Here is a 21,208-nt window from a genome sequence, read left to right as displayed (position 1 = left end):
CAGCTATATTTAAGCCGCGTTTAAATTATTGCGCAATCTTTTTTATACTTGACTAGGCAGTCACTTAACAATTTCTTTGCGCTTACAACTCGAAATCAGGTATGTTGAAATTTGAAAAATTTCTTTTTTTCGCCTAATTTGAACTTTGTGTGCCACAAAAATGTTTATTGCCCAAGCTAGCCGTTGTAGCTGGCCACGAACTGTTCACTAAGACGCGCGCTTCAATAGTGAACTGAAATGGTTAGGCGCGCGACCAGCTTGAGTTAGCGTAAGCTGGTGCACAAAACAGCACTCGAACACACACAAGCACACCAGCGAAAACGTTCAAACTCTAAAAAACAAGTAAGCAATAGCAACAAAAAATGAAACGAAAGCATAACAACAACGACATGTTCGACAATAGTAAACTTCGGAAGGCGTTGATGAACTTGTGAAACTGATGGTTTATCGATGGCGGTGCCCGATGATGCATAGAAACATATGTAGATTACCTTTATGCGCACCGCATGTGCGTAGGTATGTAGCCATATGCTTCGTGGTACTAGCAGGAAAGTCTTAAAGAGTTACTTAAGGTCAAAATAAGGTGTGAGTGCACTTATGTGCTATTGCTTCGTTCGGTATGACAGTGATATATGTTTTGAAAGAGGTTTCAGAGAACTCTGCACATATTTATGAGTCATCCTAAGATGATACATCATACGTAATACCAGCAGTCACATACTAAATGAATTTCCGTTTTAAGGGGATATTCTGGTCTAGACGCATGAATTTTAGGCATTTTTTAAACAAAGATAAAAAAAAATGAAAAACATTTTTACTATAAATATTTCATATGTTTTTTATTGACATTTTATTAATATAAAAAAAAATTGCAAGAAAAAAAACCAAAATTCGTCGAGATACGGGCCGGTGGAGTGGGGGCTTCAAAAAAAAAAAACGGTGCGTCCTGGTTGACGTGATTTCAACCCTTGTAGAGATCTAAAACACAAAAAAACAAGAAGATTCTTCATTAGTAAGGATGTCGTTATCGGGTTGACCATTTTCAAAAAAAAAAAAAATAATAATAACAAAATGGCGTAGACTTGAAAAAAAAATTTTTTTGACCCGATTTTTTCGACCTTTTTGAATTTTTTAAAAATACTTCAAATCAAAATTTTTGGAAATCCAAGGCAGACACGATAGAGCATTGTATAAAGAAGATATATTTTAAATTTCAAAGGAATCGGTTCAGTAGAACTTGAGATATCATGTGAACACGGACGCCACGTCACAAAATCGGCTGTATCTCCGAAAATAAGCCGAATTTTGAAAAATCCTTCCAAGGTCATATTTTTGAAAGTCTAAACTTTCAAAATATGCAAAAAAAAATCGATTTTTTCAAAATCCTAGACCAGAATACCCTCTTAAATGTAATTAACCTTACTAAACTGGAGCCAACTTAAACTAACCTATAACCAATATAATCATCAAAATTTTGTCTGAACAACCTAGAGAACTAGCTATTAACGGGTGATCTAGGTAGAACCACTTTTTTAATATCCTTTTAATAACAGATCACGAGTGAGTCGCGTCAAGCTGTGATGTTATTTTTGTTCAGTATTTTCGCATTTCATTATGGAAAGACTTACACCTGAACAACGTTTACAAATCGTTCAACTTTACTACGGAAATTCATGATCGTTCGAATAGATCAGCACACAGTGAAGGAAATGTTGCAGGCGTAGCTGAGAGTGTACACGAAGATCGTGGAAAGTCGATTCGGGGCCGTTCGCAGCAACTTGGACTGCCGTAAGGAACGACTTGGCGCATTTTATGTCGAGATCTTAAATTGAAAGCGTACAAAATATAGCTTGTGCACGAACTGAAGCCGCTCGATCTTCCCAAGCGACATCGCTTAGCTCTATATGCTCTTGAAAGTTCCAAGAAGATCCGACGTTTTCGATCCAAATTTTATTCAGCCGTGAGGCCCATTTCTGCATTTATCACGAAGAGCAACCTGAAGAGATTCAATATCTGCTATTTTATCCAGAAGAAACAACAGTTTGGTGTAGTTTGTAGGCCGGTGAAATTAAACCATGGTAACCGACTATTTGATGTCTGAGATTAAAGCTCGTGATATCGACGGCATAATTTCCCACATAGCGCATCAATCAATGGATTTGTTGAGAGAACACTTCGGTGAGCAGATAATTTTACGTTTTAGGCCGGTCGATTAGCCACCAAGATCGTATGATATCACACCGTTATACTTTGTCCTGTGAGGATGTAAACTCTAAAGTCTATGCGGACAATCCCATTTCGATACAGACCTTGGAGGAAAACAACACGCGTGTTACCAGTCGAAATGCCCCAACGAGTCATCGAAAATTAGGCTCAACGGATGGGCATTCAAAAAATAAATGCCAGAGAATTGTCTATCAAATAATAATAAACATTTCGCATTAAATTTTAAGTCTCTGTGTTTTTACTTTAATAAAGTAGGGAACCTGAAAATGGATCACCAGTTACTCCGTATTCAAGTTGCAAATCTTATTAATTATTTATAAAACAACTTCATGTAATATTTTCCGAATATTAAAATTCCGATAATTGGTGCAAGACTTGAATTAATGTCAAAATTTGACGAGTAGACGAAGATCGGTGCATTTCTGCTTTATATCGAATAGAAAAAGCGAGCAGAACACTTCATCTGCAATTTGAACAACTTAATCAAACCAGACAATCATCCATATACGAATATAAGATATCGAAGAAAATTTTACCTATCATGTACCAAAGATTTTGCTGTGATTGTAAACTCGAAGGGAATGACGGTCTTCAATTCTAAGCAGGATATTGTACTTAGACCTTTCCACAATATGCATATACCATATAACATGTGATTCATACAGCATTCCAGAGCCGATCAGATCTGGCGCCGTGCGACTTCTGGTTGTTCACCAAGCTCAAAAGACCGCTCCGGGGACACCGTTTTTATACGATAGAGGAGATTCAAGCCGCAGCGAAGACGGAACTGAAGGCCATCCCGGAAAGTGACTACAACCAGTGTTTCGAAGATTGGAAAATCCGTTGGTATAAGTGCATTGCATCGGGAGGGGATTACTTTGAAGGAGATGAAATTGATTTGGAAGAATAAATAAAGAATTCTCAAAATAAATACAATGTCACCTTATTTTTTGGGCACAGTATAGCTTTCCAAATGAACATAACTTAGAGGAAGTATCTCCGAAGAATTCACGATTTTTTACAGCACACTTCATAAAAGTATACGAAAAACATTCAGTATAATGAAGCTTTGTAGGTTATGTTTAAATCAGCATTTAAAGGAGGTTACAAATACTTCTTTAAAATCGATTTTAACTACGGTACAATTAAAGCTCATTATGTAATTTCCTCTTGTTAAGCATTCTGACAAAAAAGTACCCGGATATTGTAAATAAAAATATTCAAAAGTAATCCACACCAGATGTAATTCACCTATGCCAACGATTCTTCCAGTGTTTCCAGCACTTTTTATAAGCACTTTTTGGGTTGGCCTTTAGCTCTTTCTGCGATCGACTGAAAACGGTTTCCACGGAGCGGCAATTTCAGTTTGGGGAGCAAGAAAAAATCACACAGAGCCAAATCTGGTGAATACAGTGATTGATCGTTTTTGGCGTAATGTTTAAGTGGCTTTGGGGTGGTTTTTTTGGTTTCGTCTCGTTTTTTCCCTGCATTTCGATGATTGTTGAGTTGTTGACATGTCAAACTCATAAACCCATGTTTCATCGACAGTTATAATGCTCTCCACGAATGTGGGATCGGAATTCGCAGGTCCAAAGAGATCTTTTTACGATATTCTTTAAAAAAAAATCAGCTTTATCGAGATGAGTCGAGCCCAATACCCAAAATATTCACCAAAATCATTCGGAGGGACTCGCAAGAGATGTCGAGCTCTCTTGACATCTCTCTAACCCAACACAGTTGAGGCTATGTTCGATCTTGTCACTAATCGACAATGTTAAGAAAACTAGTTAAAAGCTACTTTAATGAATAATTTCCTAGAGGGTATGTGCCAATGCCTTCATTGTTTAGCATAGTAGACTCACATATAGTAAGTAAATGTGTACATAATTATACGTGCACATAAGTTCGGCGTTGGTGTTGCAACACATGTGGCAAGCGACCAGACAATGCTGCACGAAATTAATTATACTCGCAGCAACAGCGCGCCCCAATGCCTTTTGGGCGTCTTAAATGAAATTACTACAGTTAAATATACACTATTTGACGATTGATACGGTTTTTATGTGACGCTTGGGATTCATGGGAAAAGCAAGCCACAAGTGGCGCTTTACGGGTTAAGCGGCAAAATGGAAAGGCACGCGTGCGATAGTCGAAGTCATTCAAACCATTCACAATTAATGAATTCGTTCAAAAGACAAAACTTGTTTCAATAAAAGTCAATTTATTATTTACCGTTTAATTGTTCTCAAATTAGCCCAAAAAGCAGACAGTTAGAATACCAAATTTAAATATGGACAGAATGACAGAATGGAAGAAATTCTGGTGCGCCATTTGCCAGTTCAATTAATTTATTTAGAATTGGGCAAAATGGTTCTTCGATTTTTACGAAGCAATTGTTTCACTTAGATTGTCCCAGAGAGTGGGAAGGTAAATAATTTTCATTGCATGCATATGTATTGTATAGCAGATATTACGTCTAAAGTTAAAATTTATTGACTGATCGATTTTTGAGGCAAGACACTCAAAACATCAGAAAAAACTGTTGATGATATATACACATCTATGCACATTCAGAGTACTCCGAAGCTGCTCGAAAAGTTCTAGTTTATGATATTGAAGAGTGCCAGAACAGAGTAGCCAAACGAATGTGAGAAAATTAATCTTTCTTTTAAAGCTGAATTCGATATTCGATGAACGTTAAAAATTTACATATGTATATGATTGAGAGCCTCTACTACTTTGTTTTTCAAAAAGATTCTTCAAAATATTAAAAATATATATCTCTCTTCATATAAAATAAAAACTGTTATAATAAATAGTATACACAGCACATCGCCATAGTCTCTAAGAAAATATCTCAAGAGAAAATGATTTTCGATAGTAAGGAAGAATACTATGATGATAATGAAGAATAAGTTTCTTCTTGGTGTTTCTCAACAAGGAACCAGTCTCCTCTATTTTCAGCGATACAATTTTGAGGACTTCATCCGTGCGCTAAGCCTATCAACCCATTACAATTGGGGGTAGAGTTTTTATTTTCTTCATAGTAGAAAAAATTTGTCCACGCTAGCTGTTGGTACTGAAAGTGTAGCCAAAACGGCAAGAAATAGTTTCATAGTATGAAAATAAGTTCAGTCACAATACTCCAACAGTTTAAAAACTTCAGGTAAACAGTCGACAGGCGATATTTTTGCACGCCACAGCCTGTTTCTGCTTTCACCGCGGACCATGGCATCTTAACTTCGAAGTATGGTGCTAACTTGAGGGGTTACACGGGTTTATGGGTTTCAAAAAATCTAATTTTTTTATTCACATATTAAATTCTACAACACCTCTAGCATATTGTCCTAAATTTTCAAATTGATTCCACTAATAGTTTCGTAGATACAGTCTTCAGAACTTGTGCGCTCGAGGCTAAGTTCGCCGTCTTTAAACACGTTTTTGAAGTCAGTTGACAAAATTTCTCGAGAACTACTCAACCGATCTTCATGAAACTTTATCCCAATTTTTAATTTTCTTTTCGATTACAACTATTTGAAAAAAAAATGTTGTGAAATTTTCATTTTTTTGTAAAAATGTCTGCCAAAAATCCAATTTTCAGTTTTTTTCCTTCGTCCAAGCTTTAAGTTACGGTTTTAACTAAAACACCCATTTTTTCTGTTTAGATGATCCTGTAAGAAGTTATCCTGGCAACGCGGGCGCATGTTTTTTCCGAGGAGTCCTCGAAATGGCACCGCAATGGCCGGGTATCAAATAATTTTTTCCAAAAATTTCAGAATTTCTTTGTTAATAGTGTATGTTTGTAACAATAAAAAATTCTAATAAAATATTTAATTTTTATATGAGAAAAAAGTTGTTGAAAATTGTTGATTTTTAACCCATGTAAACCCTTGAATAACTCTTCCGATTTACTTACTTCAGCGAATCCTGGAAGCAACAGTTGAAAGCTTGAAAGTACAAATCATTTTCGATAAATATTTCTGTTAAATACCGTACAAAAGCGTCGATGCATGAAATAAGTATGTATTGCGACTCTGAAGTAAGCTTCAATTGATGAAGTTTGCGGATTAACACGGTTTGTCTGTGGGGAAAAAATTCTTGAAGTTCGAAGTTCAGTTCCGACAAGTTCTTCGGAATCCTGCGATGCAGATCGAAAAATTTCTTAAAAAAAAGTCTTATGCAGTTTTTCAAATTTGTTGAAATTAGAATATTATTTCTTTTGTGAGGGTAATAGTACAGACAAGATCTAACGAAGAAAAGACGGTGCAAACGGAGCAGCCTTTAACAAATTCTGTTGATAATAGAGACCACGTCTTTTAAGCGATTTCTTGAATAATAATAGTAATGTTGGAACGAATCCAACATTTTAATCGAACATTCTTTTCGGGCATTGAACGGGGCGGATTCAGAGACCAACAGAGGTGGTGTCAAGTAAATGCTGCTTATATTAATATCTTGATATCATTAGGAACGTATAAGTACTGCAAAATCATCCTCCGGCCGCCATACTTGACGGTGATACCGGGTGGTATGGTGCCATATGGTAGGGGGTTTGGTACAGATTAAAGTTTCGCACTCACATGAGGTTCAGGCTTTTGATATTCCTCCCTGCCAATGAAAGACAGTCTAAAATACATTTTAAAGACAAGATATATCTTTTTTTATGTGGAAAATTCAGCATCTCAGGATGTTATTATTATTGTATAATTTAGAGCTACAACTCTAAAAATATTCCGGCGATTTCCAATAAAAAATGTGCTTTCATTTTTCACATTTTACGCAAGAAAGACTTTCATTTATGTAGATATATTAGCTAAGATGAACACTGTGCAACTGATTTTAGATCACTACGGATCTATTATAAGCACACGCGCTAAATTTATCATTTCGGTCTCCAAATGTATATTGATTGAAGAAACACTTGTCTCTATTTATCAATTACTTTTGGCGTGTGTGTAAATATTATATCCTATATATAGTATGTACATATTGTGTATATATCTGTACAAATGTATACTATATACATTAGGGTGTCCGTTATTTACCAAATTGATTATTTTTGACGAGACGCCCCCTAAACTTTTAGTTTTCCATCTAAAAAAAATATCAGACCATTTTGTTTTTTTGTAGAGATTTATATTTTTTTTTGTCAATAGAATCCCAATGGCTTTGATTTACAAATTTTTCTTATTATACTCTCGCAACAAAGTTGCTAAGGGGAGTATTATAGTTTTGTTCACATAACGGTTGTTTGTAAGTCCTAAAACTAAAAGAGTCAGATATAGAGTTATATATACCAAAGTGATCAGGATGACGGGTAGAGTTGAAATCCGGATGTCTGTCTGTCCGTCCGTCCGTGCAAGCTGTAACTTGAGTAAAAATTGAGATATCATGATGAAACTTGGTACACGTATTCCTTGGCTCCATAAGAAGGTTAAGTTCGAAGATGGGCAAAATCGGCCTACTGCCACGCCCACAAAATGGCGGAAACCGAAAAGCTATAAAGTGTCATAACTAAGCCATAAATAAAGATATTAAAGTGAAATTTGGCACAAAGGATCGCATTAGGGAGGGGCATATTTGGACGCAATTGTTTTGGAAAAGTGGGCGTGGCCCCGCCCCCTACTAAGTTTTTTGTACATATCTCGGAAACTACTATAGCTATGTCAACCAAAGTCTACAAAGTCGTTTTCTTCAGGCATTTCCATATACAGTTCAAAAATGGAAGAAATCGGATAATAACCACGCCCACCTCACATACAAAGGTTATGTTGAAAATCACTAAAAGTGCGTTAACGGACTAACAAAAAACGTCAGAAACACTAAATTTTACGGAAGAAATTGCAGAAGGAAGCTGCACCCAGGCTTTTTTTAAAAATTGAAAATGGGCGTGGCCTCGCCCACTTATGGACCAAAAACCATATCTCAGGAACTACTGGACCGATTTCAATGAAATTCGGTATATAATATTTTCTTAACACCCTGATGACATGTACGAAATATGGGTGAAATCGGTTCACAACCACGCCTTCTTCCAATATAACGCTATTTTGAATTCCATCTGATGCCTTTTCTGTATAATACGAGTATATACATTAGGAACCAATGATGATAGCAGAATAAAACTTTACAAAAATACGGTATTTGAAAAATATGTAAATGACGGATAATGAAATCTCGATTATCACTTTATCATGCGAGAGTATAAAATGTTCGGTGACACCCGAACTTAGCCCTTCCTTACTTGTTTTTTATCTTAAACTATAGGCATAATATATTTTTTAGAATAAACAATTGAATTTTACAAAAAAGAATTCAATTTGCCGTAAAAGTTCGAAAATTCCAGAAATTACCTAGAAGTTAACTTTAACCTTGAATAACTTTTAGAGGAGTGAGTATATCGAAAAATCGTCAAGACTTTTTTTGTAGAGCATTCAATTCTGTACAAGAATATGACTGTTTTATTCCTACAAACGGGAAAGTTCCAGGGAAAAAAAAATATTCGTAAAAAGTGGAAAAATCCCATGTTATTTAAATGGGAAATGTATCGTGTTTGGGGCAAGGTTTATTATGATTTAAATTAGGGGCTTTTTATGGTCTGATATTTTTATTTTAGATGGAAAACTAAAAGTTTAGGGGGCGTCTTGTCAAAAATAATCAATTTGGTAAATAACGGACACCCTAATATGCATACATATATTGCTTGCATAAAGTCGTTTTTATGTGCATTTCGGTCTTCCGGAATTCTCAACGTAAACTAGATTACGTACTTAGTATTTTATATTTCGTAATATTTTTTTCTAGGTTGGTATGACAACAGGTGACAACTGTACTAAATGTCACATCAAAATAATCATTAGTGTTTAGTATACGCTTGTCTTTTTGAAGTGCGTAAAGTGATTCGGCGCTTTTTACGATGAGTGAAATTATTCAACAAAGAAGTTTAATTATATTTAAAATTTCTAGTGCCGAAAAGTTCAGAATGTTGGAAAAGGGCTTTGGTGATAATTGTTTGTTGCGAGCCAGTATTTTTTTTCCAAATTATTCAAAGGATGTCGCTTTGAAAGAGAACGCATTGACGACGAACCACGTTCAGGTCGGCCATCAACTAATCATCAACTAAACTGATGCTCAACACGACAATAAAATAAAGGAATTGGTTCTTGAGAATCGACGATTAACAGTCATGGATCTTACTGGCATCAATGGAATATCGGAAACATCAGTAAAAATCATTTTGAAATTATTTGGGCCTAAGAAAAGTGAAAGCCCGATTGGTTCCAAAATTAACGTTTTGTGAAACAATGTAACGTATTATTAGTGCCGAAGAATTTTGGATCTATGCTTACGAGCCGGAAACAGACAAATCATTCGACCGAATATCATGGCAAAGTTGAGCTGAAGCCGAAAACCCACCCAGGTCCAAAATCAATGTTATGATGACAGTTTTGATTATCAAGGTGTGGTGCACTCCGATTTCCTTCCGACCGGCCAAACTTTCAACAAGGAATACTTTTTGAGTGTTATGTGTCGTTTGTGGGAAGTTTGCAAAGTCGCATACTGCTTTGATTATTCATGAGTTTTTCGTCAAATTTTAAACCAGTATCGCTCCTCAACCATCGTATTTACCTGATTTAGCTCCATGTGACTTCTGGCTATTCAGCAAACGACCGCTCCAGGTAAACTGCGTTGAGTCAATTGAGGACCATATACGTGTATCGCTACGCGCATTGAAGTTTAATCCGGAAATTGACTTTAACAACTGTTTCGAGGATTGGAGAAAACGTTGGCAAAGTTTATTGGGGCCAAGGGTGATTACTTTGAGGCGGACGACATAGATTTTGAAGAATAAATAAAGAATTTTAAAATTACGAACAAAGTCTTACAATTTTTTCCCCTAGTGAGTGTTTTTATTAGTATGTACTTGTAAGTCACTTAGTGCGACAGCCTGAAAAAGGCGATTTAAGATCAAATTAAAAAAAAACTAGTGAGTTGTTATGCTGTAGCTATGTACATATATACGAGTACAAAACATATCTCCAAGTCATAGTGCAGCAAATTCGATAGAAACTGTTTAGTAAAAAACTCTCAAAGATAAACTAATGTAGGTGATTGAACTGAGTGATTAAATTTAAGAAGACAGTAATTCAAAAAATATTTGAAACTTTCTTTTCAAAACTTGGTATCTTATTTTCAGAACTATAACCTGCAAAAATATTTAAAAATTTACGCAATACCATTATCTTTACGTATACGGAAAAGTTATAGTGTCAACTCCAAACATCAAAATGATTTTCTGCAACGAAAAAGCTTCTCATAAAATCGATTTGACGGCCGCTTAAAACCTTTTCAAGAAGGGTGATAAATTTTGGTGAATTATCAAGCAAAGTTTCAAAGACATTTATTAGGACTTGACTACTGAATATTTTTTTTTAATTTTTAAAGTAAGATTTTACAATCTTGTTTCAACCGTGAGACGAAAATACAGTTGATCTTCGCTAACTCGAATCACCATAATCCACAAAAAAACTTCGAGTTATGAAAATTCAACTGTAATATTTGTACAAAGTAAAGTATTTAATGTCATTCTGGAGCTTTTACAGGTTAGAAAATCAATTTCTTTACTCTCTAGAGATAAGGATACCAATAATTATCATACCTTTGTTCTACAGTAGAATTTTACAAATGGTTCAAGGAGCTTCACATTTGTCGGAATCGTCAATATCGGAAGACTTCAGCATATAGTTAGCTGCTATAACACGATATCTTCATGAACTTCGGCAAGGATTATTATCCAAGACAACGCTACAATCTCCGACTGTCTAGATCGAACCTCTATAGGAAGTTCTACCTACAAGGCAAACTGAGCAATCCAATCTAAAATTATTCCATGCAAGTTGGACCGAAATGTTTGTAGTCATCGAAACTAGATAATGGATCCGTTTCATCAAAATGATATCGAATTTCCTACTCTGATTCCGATTAGTAGTTATTACGAGTGGCAGAATAAAACATAAAAAATCAGGAAAAATGTTCAATTGCCTGTTTAATGGTGGATCTTTAAAATATGCTCCATTTTGAAACTCTTGAAAGAACTTTTCAAATAAAAAACTCTGAAAATTATGAAAAATTGTTTTTGTTTTATTTTATTTCAATAATCTACCTAATTGTCGCATTCCATTAATAATTCCCATCACTTGTTCTCTATGGTTTCATTTAATTTCTTGTCGATGTTTTTGTTGGTGTGTCATTAAAAACGGTAACAATACAGTTGAACAAATTATTTAAAACTAACAAACACGTAAAGCGTGAATCGGTTGAACAGATGATCACCGTTGTTCGCACACCAACGGAAAATATTCATAATTGTAATTATCTCGTTGTGAAAAAAGACTTAGGGAAATTGTTGTAATTTGTGTAATTATACAATTGAACTATATTAGATAATATAATTTCCATACTTCACGAAGTATGTATGTAATATTTGCGATTTAATGGAACCGTGTTCTTTCGTAAGCAAAAGTAAATGGATGACATCCGCATCTTTTTAACAGGTGTGGAAAATTATTTACTATGCATAACGGGAGCTTTAAGAACAACTCCAACGGCGGCTCTTAAACTGGTGCTAAACTTGCCACCTACATATAGACCCCTTCGCTGGAAACTACGCAGCAAAAGCGGCGACTACTGAATGCAGGATAATTTCGGGCATAACTCCGTGGGTAATGGCGGTTTGCCAAACACCGGCTACAGAATCTCAGATTTCAACTGGGGAAGAAGATTCAAAGTCAACATTTGAAAAGATGGTTGTCGTAAAGGTATGTTTGCTACGCGCAACACTCTAAACATTTATACTGGTGCGGGGATATACTGTTCAGAGTTAGGCATAAGGGGGTATTCTAGTCTAGAAATGCTATTTAACGGCATTTTTTAAAGTCCAATAAAAAAAAACTAAGAACATTTTTACCATCCAATTTTTTATCAGATATTTATTGATATTTTAAGAATACAAAAAAAAAAAAAATAAAATTTTTGTGATAATTTGATTAATTGCGGCGTGGTGGCGTGGCGGGGGTTGAAAATAAGGATGCGCCCTTCCTGACACGATTCCAACACCTTGGGTGATCTGAAAAAAAAAAATGTAATCAGTACAAATGCCGCTATCGTCTGAACTAGGATAAATAAAAAAAAAATTTTTCAGTAAATGGCGACTGTTTGAATTTTTTGCCCGTTTTTTGGCAAAGATCAAAATTTTTTAAAAATAGTAAAAATCAAATTTTTTAATAATCCTAGTTCCAACAATAGAGAGATATATAAAGGATTTCAAGTTAATCGGTTCATTAGAACATGAGAAATCATGTCAGAAGTGTTGAAAATAGTAGTTTCGAGAAAAACGCGATTAAAGATTTGAGTCTAACTGCAGCCGGTTTGCACGCTGCGTCACTAAAATAGCTATAAGTCGGTAAATAATAGGAATTTTAAAAATTCCATGGGGGAATATATTCTCAAAGGTCCAGTCTTTAAGAATATGCAAAAAAAAATCGATTTTTTCAAAATTCTAGACTAGAATACCCCCATAAGGCAGCCTTTTAAGTTGCCGGACCACAGCGAGATATTACAAGCTGAGGTCTTTGGTATTGTGAAAGCCGCCGGGCTGGCCTCTAATGCACCTGCAGGCAATTACAGAGTCAACATCTACGTAAACTGTTAAGCAGCAATCCGCATATCGGCCGGTAATGTCTTGGGAATCAAGGCAGCAGTAGAAAGTGTTGACAGAAGAAAGCAACTTAACTTCTACTGGATGCCAGGCCTCAAAGGCATCGAGGGCAATGAAATGGAATGAGATTGCCAACAATGGTGTACAGCTAACACCGGAAAGCGTGAAAAACATTGAAACCCATGCTTGTCTATACGACGACCTGCTTGTATGACATGAAGCTCCGTCTTGTTGTAACCAAAGGTCATCGACATCAACATCCTAAAATTCAGGCACGAATTAGTCATTATTCATGGCTTCTCCATAGACTATAATATTATGGCCGGCTTTATTTTTGTTGAAATGCGAACCAATGATTCCCACTGCCCATAGAGCACACCAAACAAATGTGTCTCAACAATGACTTGTGGATTATCATTAGTCCAAATGCGACAATTTTGTGCATTAACGTACCCATTCAACCAAAGATGAGCTTCATCGATGAACAAAATTTTCTTTTGAATTTCGGGATCGGTGACCAACGCGTTTCGGGCTCATTCATTGTAGATGCGACGTGCCTGATGGTCGTTCGGCTTCTTTTTCTTGCACGAGTTGGATTTTGTAATCCTGTTAACCAAGATACTCTCGCAAAGATGTCCATGAAGTGGATGGTGACAGCTCCAATTGTTGCACGCCATGGCGGATGTCGGAAAATCCGATCTCTATTCCATTCCATTTCTGTGCCCGATGATAATTTTATTTTCTCTCTCTGTCGTTATCCTTCTTTCTCACTTTTGAAATTTAGGTAGAATCTAAAAAAACTTAGTTAATGAATTACAAGAAATACTCGAGTATTTTCGAAACATTCTTCAGAGAAGTGGGTATCCCATTGCCGGTCAGAAACATTGCTTTTGATCTCACTGATCCTATGCTTGTGATTAACTAAAGAATGCTTGGTCTTAATTAAATGTTCAGATATGAATCGAGTCTCGGGACTTGTGATGTTATACATAACATCAGTGTTAAAAGATAAACGAAAGTAAAGTAAAACATCAGTAAGAGAAGAGTTTCACTTCAGTAAAATAGCTGAAATAAATATATTTGAATATTCCAAGAAATTATTCAAAAACTTTCACGGTAAGCTAAAGTATACAATTAAGCGTGAAGTGAACGTGCAAGGTTAGCTTAGGTAAATAGGCCGATATTCGTCAGACAACGACCAGACGTACACCGTAGAACGGTATTGGGTTTTCGTAAAGCCAAAGCACAACTTTTATTGAGAGACTCCACTGCTATCCAATAGCTCGCTTACAGCAGTTTTGGGCAACCAGTGTCTTCCTCACCCTCTGCTCAGCATTGGACATCTATGACAGGTTTACATCAAGGATGAGTACTTCCTCTTTCCTACAGGGACTTAACGCCTCGCAAATGAAACCAGTTCAGCCGCTCCTTTCCGTCCACCTAATTGTTTTGTGATATTTACTCAAAAATATCTTTGGAAGTTTTGTTGAGCGTTGATAAATCGATAAAGATGGGAGCAACCTATCAATAGTTTTGAAAAACAAAGGAAATGTGATTTGAAGATTTGAAAAAACATGCAACCGAAAAAATGTTCAAGAGTGTGTCACTTATAAGAATGACTTACTAAACGTGCATTATTCTATTCTCGTCGGGAAGTTGGTCAATAGGGTGGGTCGATTCCGGACTTTTTTCGATTCGGGATTTCTAATAGTGCGGAAAAGTTGCCTTAGTACTTCCTGATTCCAATGCAACTTTTTGTTTTGAGATCGGATTGCATCTTCAACCCCAACTCCGGCCTTGAAATTTCGGAAATTCGCCTAAAATCGTGAAATTGTCTATTGTCTACCGCCTGAAATACGCATCTCATGGCAAAATGTATAAAACAAAAGTTATTTGTCACGTCATTTGCTACCGAAATGGTATGTGATTATGGCCGTAGGACGAACCGTCCCCGAGATACGAGCGAAGAGGCGGCGCGCCACAGCGCAAGGTGAAAATCGGCTTGCGGCCACACTTTTTGACGTTGATTTCGCCGAGTGCTATCACTCAAATTCATTCACCTACGCCAAAGGACACGTTCGGATAGGTCTCCACACAAATATTTTTTTCATCGAGTTCCTTCACTCTTGTCGGTGATTTCGCCGAGTTCTATCACTTACATTCATTTCCCTGCGCCATACGACACGTTCGGACTGGTCTCCATATAAATATTTTTTCATCGAGTTCCTTCACTCTTGTCGTTGATTTCGCCGAGTGCTATCACTTATATTCTCTCAACAGAACACAAAACTCAAAATGTCTGTATCTAAATTTAAATTTAGACAGAAATGTCCTTTGTTTGACATATATCCGTACAATCTCTCTGAGTCCCAGCTACCTACTTACCAGGATGTTCTTTTGTGTTATCAGTTTGAAAGATTTCGTATATGGCGACTCCGAGGCGACAGCTATGAACCTAGGAGTAAAGAGGTTACAGAAATAGTTGCAAAAAAGGTTGAAAATACTTTCAAAAAGTCATCTATTCCGATAGTTTCACACACCAGAGTTGTACAAATGCTCACCACATACCATAAGAAATTTCTGACTCTTAAACAAATGTTTTTAAGGAATCCAATAGGTTTGAGCTCTAAAAGAGACGACTTTGTCTCTTCTGCCGGAAAATTATTTGACATCGCTGCTTGTAAATGCATTTATTTTTCTTCTTGCACTTGTCCAAGGGAAAGGAAAGTTCCTGTCAATGAACAACCATTTCTCTTGGACCAGAGAACCGGAAGAATTGGTCGCATTGGAAGTGTTGATCTACCTGAAACAAAAAAGATTACAAAGAGAAATGAACATAAAGAAAAGCTTTCAAAACGTAGTATTTACTCTGAATATGGGCTGTATTTTGACGGCCGCAAAGAAAATACACTTACACAAGTCAGCGAAGGTGAAAAGTACTACCGCGACACTGTCAAAGAGGAACATATTTCTCTTATAGCGGAACCTGGCTGTCATTATTTGTCTCCTTCCGGGTCAGCTGAGGATGAGACGCAAGCTATATGGCAACTTTTACAAGACAGTTCAGTTGATGTGGAACATCTAGAAGTTGTCGGTGCTGATGGCACCAACACGAACACAGGTTGGAAAGGTGGAATCATTCGGAAACTAGAAGAAAGAATAGGTAGGCCATTACAGTGTGTTGTTTGTCTTCTACATTTCAACGAACTTCCATTTCGTGCTCTTTTCGAACACATAGATGGTGTCTCAAAGAGTCCGAATAGATTCTCTGGCGACATAGGTAAACTGCTTATTGATTGTGAGAAGTTGCCTGTTGTCAAATTTGAAAATTTTCCATCCTGCCAATTACCTTCTGAGGTTATTAATCCGACCCAACTTAGCACAGACCAATCTTATCTCTATAAAATATCAGAAGCTGTTATTGGGAGGAACCCGAAGAGCAGCCACCTCCACGCGGTGGGTTCTGGGTGACCAATACAGGTTAGCTGAGAGCTGCAACAATTTTCACCTTGCGCTGTGGAGCGCCGCCTTTTCGCTCGTATTTCGGGAACGGTTCGTCCTACGGCCATGATCACATACCATTTCGGTAGCAAATGACGTGACAAATAGGGGATAGTTTTCTGCGCAAAAAAGTGACTTATGACTGAAATTTTAAAGAAGAGGGCAATAGTAAAATCGCAAAACTTCTTTAAAACAACATAAAACATTTTCGAATGCCTCGTGAAACACAATTAATGATAATAAATAGTTATAAAAAAAAATAATAAGCGATTTCGCTTGCCTCATTTTTTCCATCATAAATTTTGTTGATGCCGATTTTGTCACTTTTACGCGTAAGAAATGTCAAAATTTGAGTTGCTCGAACGTTTGACATATGCAAAAGTTGCTAAATTTTTGCGTCGAATATGATGCTTTGCAATATTGCCGCAGTGATTGAGACTCGAACATCCCCATACTTTTGTTTTATACATTTTGCCATGAGATGCGTATTTCAGGCGCTAGGTAGACAATTTTACGATTTTAGGCGAATTTCTGAAATTTCAAGGCCGGAGTTGGGGTTGAAGATGCAATCCGATCTCAAAACAAAAAGTTGCATTGGAATCAGGAAGTACTAAGTCAACTTTTCCGCACTATTAGAAATCCCGAATCAAAAAAAGTCCGGAATCGACCCACCCTATTGGTCAACACATATTCGAATAACTATACACCCTCTCGCCTTAAATTACAATCCTCCAAAAATATTGCAAAGTATTTTTAATTATATTTTAATTTTATTATCTATAAATTACTTTAGCCGTAAAAGTTAGCTTAAGTAACTAGTTAAGTAATGCTAGTACTAGCATTTAATAATTGTAAATCTCTAATAATGTGTTAGTTACAACCTTATAAGTGTTTTGGCATGGTTTCTATAAATTTACTGTTCAAAATGACGAGTCCTAGAAAATGTTAGACGATTGCCTTATTTTTAATGTGTGTTAGAACGGCCTTGAATATTAGAACAGGATGGCTAGGCTCTAGAGCATAACGGGTGATCCACGTAGGTGTACTTTTTTCAATAGCTCTTTTTGACAAATCACGCGTGAGACGTGTCAAGTTGTAATATATTTTTTCACTATTCGCAACATTACCCATCTTGAGACCTATCATTCATTATTGGATAATAATCGAATGAACCGACCACGTCCAGCACGGAGTGAGGAACCGTACCTCAGAGTGTACACGAAGACCGTGGATAGTCGATTCGGCAAGGTTCGTAGCAACTGGGACTGACATATGGGACGAGATCTTAAATTGAAAGCCTACAAAATACAGCGTGCGCAAGAACTAAAGCCGCTCGATCCTTCCAAGTGTCATCGCTGCGTTCAATGGTCTCTTGAAAAGCTCCAAGAATACTGACGTTTTCGAGCCAAATGTTGATTCGATTCAGACTTGAAGCAAAACATCACACGTGTCATTTGTCAGTCAAGAGTCGAAATGCGAAGGAGTAATCGATAATTGGACTCAACGGATATACCATCTGAGACGTAGCCGCGGCCAACATTTGAAAGAGATAATCTTCAAGGAATAAATGCCAAGGAATTTTCTTTCCAATGATAATACACATTGTCTATTAAATTTGAAGTTTCTGCGATATTTCCTTAAAAAAGTAGGGAACCTTGAAATAGAACACCCTTTATTTGAAGGCAAAAATAAATTAATAGTAGTTCGAACCGCCAAGCGGCCCCTATCCATCGATTCGCTTGCGGCGTTCACAGTTGTTAGCCGTTACAAATTAACTAAAGTGCATTTTACTTAACAATATATTTCTAGTTTTTAATCGGTAATATTTTCCCAACGGTAACAATGTACGCCGCAATAAATTGTGTACATATAATCTATTAAATATTACCCCTGTACAGACTTGCCTACTAAATACATACATATGTACATGACTTATGCACCGTATGCGAGTATTTCTATGATGATATATGTATATATACAATATAACAATACTCATACATATTAGTGCCAATTAAAAGTCGACGATAGATAAATCTTATCTAATGAGTAGTTATTTTAATGAATGGTGAAAATTTGAAATTTTAATTGCGGAAAGTGTTCGAAAGCAATTAGTTGAAAGCGTTAGTTCCAGTACGAGTAATTTTAGATCAATTCGCCAGATTCGATGTGCAAATTATATACGTTGGCATATTGCTAATGGATAATTTATCGATGGACATTTTTTTCTAGGAACGGAAAAATTATTTGTTCACAGATTATTTAATAATTAATTTGTATCTAATTAAACGATATTTTTATTAACTTTCGAACAAAATTCTGCTAACTTATCATTATAATATGGTAGATCTAAGTTTGTTCTTTGACTTGCATCAAAAAAACTGTTTGAAACAGCTCAAATACCAGCTAATATTTCCGATTTATCTTTTGCCAGTGTCTTGTTGAGGTCTGTGGATAAGAAAAAGCCGCTTGGGTCAGATCTTGAGAATAGGTTAGGTTAAATTAGTCTGATAGTCTAATGAGTCATGCATAGACTAGTTTTGGTAATTCGCGACGTCCGTTAGAGTCCCGTTACGAAGTCCAAGGAGAGTAGTCATCCTTCAGGATTTCGTCAGGCTCACTAACGATATCTATTCCAGTGTCTCATACCGAGGACCCCCCAAATCTTTTATGCGTAGCCTATCCAATCCGCAACAAGAGCGCCTTGTTCTTGACATTTCCCGCGTTTTCTCGATTTGTCAAGCTCATTCTGCTGGCTTGTACTGCCACCAGACTATTGACGGTGAGCTTCCAATCATGTTCTTACAGTCACTTCTATTGATTGCCAGTAGAAACATTGTATATTTCCAATCTACCGTTTTACATATGACTTTTGCAGTTTTGCACACAGGTAGATCATTCCTGTCTACATAAATGTTAACGCTGTAGTTACTTTCGCGGCCTACCATAATTGCAAAGGCCTCTCCTTGCAATATACTGCAGTGGTCCGGCAACTTAAAAGTCTGCCTTATGTCTAACTTTGAACATTGTATCACCGCCCCAACTCCGTCCTGCACTTTCGAGACAAAGATTGTTTTTTTGTTAAGTTCGATTGGTCAGTTTGTATCACAGCCATATGACAGGTCCTCTATACTGAACAATTTATTCGGAGATTTTATTTTGGACAATAACTCAAGCCAAACTTGACAATAACTCCTCAAATAAAGTAAAGTTTTCCAAATAAACACTTGATTCCGATCGTTCAGTTTTTATGACAGCTGTATATAGTATGTGCTATAGTGATCCGATCTGAATAATTTTTTCGGAGATTGCACTATTGCTATAGGTACTAATGCATGCTAAAACTTTTGAAACAAGCATTTTATTCCGATCGTTCAGTTTGTATGATAGCTATATGCTACAGTGGTCCAATATTGTCCGTTCCGTCAAATGAGCAGCTTTTTGGTGAGAAAAAGGCGGGTGCGAAATTTCAAATCAATATTTCAAAAATAGGGAGGAAAATGTAAAAAATAAGTCGATGTTTTTGAAATCAAGATAGGGGCTTACGTTAAAATGTCGTATTTCACAGCCCACTTGTTTCGCTTTGCATTAATAAACTTGTATTTTAAAGATTAGGTCTAACTTTGGCACTTGAATTAAATTCCATTGGCTTCCTATCAGCGAATGGTTGTGAGTCATCGTGTATACACATACATACATATATACATGGTGTGTTCCAAAGTAAACGGGGCTAGCGTCCCCTGGTGGCTCCATCTATATGTCGAATCTGCTATCTTTATCGATTGTCTAGTGAAAATTTCATGACATTTCATCGAATGGAAGGGAAGTTATTGCGTTTTAAATTACAGTATGTTTGCGTTATCGGTGCTAAAATGAGCTTCGAACAAAGAGCCAGCATTAAATTTTGTTTTAAAATTGGTAAAACTTTTACCGAAACGTTTCAATTGATGAAACAAGTTTATGGCGATGATTGCTTATCCCGTAGCAGAGTGCATGAGTGGTTTCAACGTTTTCAAAGTGGTCGCGAGGACATAAATGACGATCAACATGTGGGCCAATCAAAATCCGTGATCACCGGAAATTCCATCTAAACTGTGCGTGAATTCATCAAAAATCAGTCGAAATCATCATTGAAATTCATGGAAATGGAATTGAACATCTCCAAAACATTGATTTATCGCATTTTGACCGAACATTTGGGCTTACGAAAGGTGTGTGCACGGTTTGTTTCGCACAAATTGACTGACGACCAAAAATTGCTCAGAATCCTACATCCGAAGGACGATAATTTGACCAAAAATCACATTTTAACCATTAACCACACCGCGTATTCACCTGATAAGGCACCGTGCGACTTCTTCTTTTTAGGAAAAATGCATTTGCCCATGAAAGGAAAGCGTTATGCAGACGTATAGGCCATTCAAAAGGCTTGCACCGGCATACTGGCGGTCATACCGGCCAACGAGCTAAAACACTCGTTCGACATGCTTTTGGACCGTGCAAAAAGCTGTATTGAAGCAGAAGGAGACTATTTTGAATAAAATAAATTGGTTTTGCCGAAAAAACAATTTGTTCTGTTTTTTTTAAGTCCTGTTTACTTTGGACCGCACCTGTATGTACAAGTATATTTACAGAGAACGATCGCTTAAATGTTTAGTGCCTACGAAACTTTGAGCCAGCTGGTTTAATAGGCATAAGTTCCATTATACATACTCGTTTGAAAAATCATAACTTCAGACTCCATTGCATATTTTCATGAACAGTTCT

The 21,208-nt window shown here is 36.5% G+C and overlaps 1 protein-coding gene across 7 annotated transcripts in view; it reads right to left on the bottom strand.

Annotated features, from left to right (window-relative positions):
* LOC126761442 (carbonic anhydrase) overlaps positions 1–253 on the bottom strand; it is a 31,423-nt gene extending 31,170 nt beyond the window's left edge. For 2 of the 7 annotated variants that reach the window (XM_050477585.1, XM_050477584.1), the window contains exon 1: positions 87–253. The gene's annotated coding sequence lies outside the window, so the exon portion shown is untranslated. Of the gene's footprint in view, position 1 lies in introns of all 7 variants that reach the window. The other 5 variants (XM_050477583.1, XM_050477582.1, XM_050477581.1 and 2 more) reach the window with 5 other exon arrangements.
* Between the last annotated feature and the right edge of the window lie 20,955 nt (positions 254–21,208).

This window comes from Bactrocera neohumeralis, chromosome 6, assembly GCF_024586455.1.
Source record: "Bactrocera neohumeralis isolate Rockhampton chromosome 6, APGP_CSIRO_Bneo_wtdbg2-racon-allhic-juicebox.fasta_v2, whole genome shotgun sequence".
NCBI lineage: Eukaryota > Metazoa > Arthropoda > Insecta > Diptera > Tephritidae > Bactrocera > Bactrocera neohumeralis.
The sequence above is the reverse complement of the archived record's forward strand: the minus strand, read 5'-3'. Positions and strand labels throughout refer to the sequence as shown.